The sequence below is a fragment of the Equus quagga genome, chromosome 2, assembly GCF_021613505.1.
Source record: "Equus quagga isolate Etosha38 chromosome 2, UCLA_HA_Equagga_1.0, whole genome shotgun sequence".
Classification (NCBI taxonomy): domain Eukaryota; kingdom Metazoa; phylum Chordata; class Mammalia; order Perissodactyla; family Equidae; genus Equus; species Equus quagga.
The window spans coordinates 84,863,101-84,867,321 of NC_060268.1; positions in this window are offsets into that span (position 1 = coordinate 84,863,101).

Here is a 4,221-nt window from a genome sequence, read left to right on the forward strand (position 1 = left end):
ATGAGAACCATTCTTTCTTCTGATTCATCCCTTTTCTTTGCAGATTGGAAGCGCTTACCGGAATAAGAGAAGAACTTAGTCCCCAAAGCCCTCTCAATGTTTGGATTAATTTCCTTTTTTCAGAAGGCCAAAAAGGACACCAATTAAAGCCAGTTATGGACTATATTCAGACTTTCCATATTTTCACCCCATTCCAGTAAAAGTTCCCCTCCAAAGAAATTTGGTCGAGAGATGGAATGAAAGAATGAGAGACGTTTTATTTTCTCTCCTAGATGTTGGCAGGACTTCACTCCTACATGTCTGAGGTTGTTTTCATCTTGCAAAGTACTTTGATATTTGTGAATGTGGCTACATGGCTTAAAACAAGACCAGTGATAACTCATGCTAATTATTCAGCTTGTATATTAATGCTTGACAAGAGAGAAAAGAACTTTTTCTTCCTTGATGATGGTTGTAAAAATTAAGAAACGCGGGAGGAACGGAAAGATCTGTGTTCTTCAGAGTGATAAGCTTCCATTTCACAGAGTTCTTGCATCTAAATCATCGCAGGAACCCTCCAACGGATGTATTCACCCTTTCAGACTTCTGGTCCATGCAAGCCAGGAAAGACCAGGCTCTGTATACCCCGTTCCCCTACCAGGCCTGAGGGTCTCACCCTTTTTGGTGCTGGCTACCAGTCTGAAATAGGATGAGAACCATCCCTTTCACTCTGCCTATGATCTTTATTTCTAGTCAATATGAACGTCTACGTCAGACATTCCTATGATAATTCGACAGTCCCTTGCTAGATCTTACAGAAGCTCGTAATAGAAATTGGGGTTGGGGGGCATCCCATTTAATCTGTTTAAACTTCCATTGGATATTTGCAAGTTCAAATAGTTTAAATGTGATGTCCTGGAGTATAAACAGAATATTAGTGAAACTATCTTTCCTAGAGAATAAAACAATGAGGTTAGTTTAGGGGTGACGAGTAAATAACCAAGTTGTTTACATGTTAGTAAATCAATAGGTTGCTTTGAAGTGGGTCTGGAATAACAAGTATATATTTCTCTTCAGTTCAGTCCTTGGAATGTAGCTATTCCCTTTGAAAACTGAATGGGAGACCCTAGAGAGGAAAACAGTGTGAGGAGGCCATCTGGAAGGGCAGGAAGGAAAATTTGGGGGAAGCTGTCAAAAACTCTCTGGAGATGAGCTCCCTTGCTCCCAGTCCAGCTCACCCTCTCACAGTTTCCACATTCAGCTGCACAGTGTCCCTGCCCCACCCCCACCCCTAGCCTTACCCTGGACCTTACTGAGGGGCAGGAAGATCTCTTCTTCGTATGAAAGATCTGGATGTCTAAGGCAGGCCTGAGCAAAACTAGGACATCGGATTCAGACCAGCCTCTCACCTGCTATGTTAAAGCCATACTCTGTCAGAAAGTAAATCCCACATTGTAATTCCCGCATAACTGACTTTCTTCAGAAGAGATTACATCCAATTTGGTGCCCGAGCAGTTGATATCCAGGTGAGTTTTATCTTCTCATGAATTGGTGCCAAATTCAGAATACCACATTACAGCATTTGCCAAAGGATAATATAAAGAAAGTGAGCAATGTAGAATACCGCTCCTTAAGTCGCATCCTTCAAAGAAATGCAGACAATATGTCATAATACTACAACACAAATACCTGTCACTACTCCATCCAGCTGTGACAGTGTTCCCATGATAGCATTAACAGATGTGTTTGTTGGAATTTGGCTTGTTGTTCCCTCGTTTTTAGGTATTTTTAATGGGGCACTTTCTATTTCCTTCTTCAGAATGATTCCCTCGCCCATGATTATCTTTGATATCCTTAACAGTGTTAAGGAGAGGTCCTGGAATTTCATCAAAAACCCCAAATGATTATTTCAGCTCTTTCAATTTTTTCCTCTTCAAAAATCATTCAACAGAGCAACTAATGAGTAAACATATAGGCTGACTAGAGATTCACTATTTCTTTCCTTTATTCAGAAGTAATAAAAAAAATTAGCAGAAAAAAGAATAACAGTAAAGTCGAGGGGAAAAAAGTTAATGACCAAATCACTCAATAATCTTCATAGACTTGAAACTCAATTGTGAAGGAAAAAAATATCAACTGAATCTTCCAAGTGTCAGGGATTCATTTAATCTTCACAATGGAGTCAATGCCTGTGAGGTACAAATGAGGAAAGAAGAGCTGGTAAGTGCCTGAGCTGAGATTGGAAGCTAAGTTTGTTTCTCTTTTACTGGAAAGACTAAACTCTCTGCTTTCATGCTGCTGCTTCAAGAGTTGGTTGCATAGACCATAAAGCCATGTAATAATCTTGATGTCTGTGCATACTATTTAGGAAGATGCTTCTATGCATCTTATCTGCATCCTAACAGAAGCAGCCCTATCCAGAGAAAAGGGTCTCTGTGAGTAGAGTTTCAGCTTTCAACATGCGCTCCAGTCACCGGGGGGTTTTGTTGAAAGGCAGACTGACTCAGGAGCTCTGGGATGAGGTCCGAGGTTCTGCATTTCTAACAAGTTCCCAGGTGATGCTGAAGCTGTTGACTCAGAATCTACATCTTAAGCTGCAGGGAGCCTGTTAGAAGAATAAGGAGCTGCAGTGCCTGGGAAGAGGTTTAGGACAAGAGGGCCAAAGGAACAGACCATTATTAAAAGTAAAACTTGGCCCCCCAAGGGCAATTCCTTCTGTGGATTTCAAAGCCATTTGCAAAACACCTTAGGGACTGGTGTACTCTTCTGGTTGTCTTTTATTACCAGAAGGCTTGGGTTTGCTACCCATGCACAGGTCTGCTGAGGTCCACAGCTGTTTTGTTTGGACAGGATGGTGGCGAAGTCTGAACTTGCACACAAAGGTCTTGTCGTCAGCACGGGCCTTTCTCTGACAGCTGTTTTCCTTCCCAGCCCCAGGGCTGTGGCTGAAGGAAAGGGAAAGCGATTGCTGAAGAAAGAAGTGGTGGGATCAGCAAGCTGTGGCCATGCCTGCCTTGAAGACCTGTGAGAGTCTGGCGCACACACACGCCCGCACACACACACCAGATTAGAGATCCAATCCCTAATTTCATCTGTGCACTAGAATAAGTCTAGAATTCATAGTTTAATTAATCTGTTGGCTTTGTGAATAAAAGCTAGTGTGGAAGCACGGACTAAATTATTTCCTGTAATAAAACAAGAAATTTCTGTAAATTACAATGGCTACTTTTCAAGTCCTACTGCTGAATCTGCTGTGTGCCTGTGTGTCCAGGACTAAACCACATGCGTTCCGCCAGCATGAGGTTAGGCATATGCAATCAGTATTAGGCATATGAGTGCCACAGCTAGTAGAATTGATAAAAATCAGGGTCGTTGTCAGCTGTGTAAATTGAGAGGAAGAGGCGCCTTCAGCAACTTCCTTTGGGGAAGGTTTGTTTTGTGCTGGTGAACTGCTCCCCCTGGTGGATCAGGGATTGACACGTTTGTGACTCCATTCTGTAGGGAACAAACATGCTCTGGAGAAAGCAGGGCAGTTTCAGGTTTACAGATATATCCTTCAGGAAAAAGCTAACTCTCAGAGCATCAAAAATAAGTTGTACGCCTAACATGGCCCCTGACTGATTTTGAACACAGCCCTTCTGCAAAGTGCACACGGTTTGTCCTCCCACACTGTGGGCTTTGTCATCTGTATTCTTATTAGTATGGTTGTTTTGAAATCGTGGCTCTGTATTGATTTGAGAGACGTGGAAAACTCTGAAGTTCTACATTTTATTTTATTCCCCTTTAACAATAATTCTTGACCTTTACATGGGGAAAAACCCCACGGGGGGGAACATTTTGTTGTGACATCATTTGTTTATCTTACTTCCTGTCTACTTTTAATTCCTGCCTCTCAGAGGTGGTCTTGTTGATTGTGGTTAATTTATGCCTAGATTCCTTGCTCCACATACCTGCTCTCAAGATAAAGGTAAGTTTTACGATTTTCCAAGGATCTTCTTTCTACCTTCAGTATACATTTCAGGGGCAATATAGATAGTTTATGTTGTTTTTGCTAAAGAGTATTTCTGTATGCTGTGCCGTGCACAGAGAGGAGATTTTGCAGGTCAGGCAGCAATGAGAATCTATGGCAACCCTCTCACTCTTTCGAACATTCCGCAACGAGTCATACTGCAGCCTCAGTCCAAACAGTTTATAAGCTAAATAAGGAGGTATTTTAAATATTTATTTAACAAGACATATTTT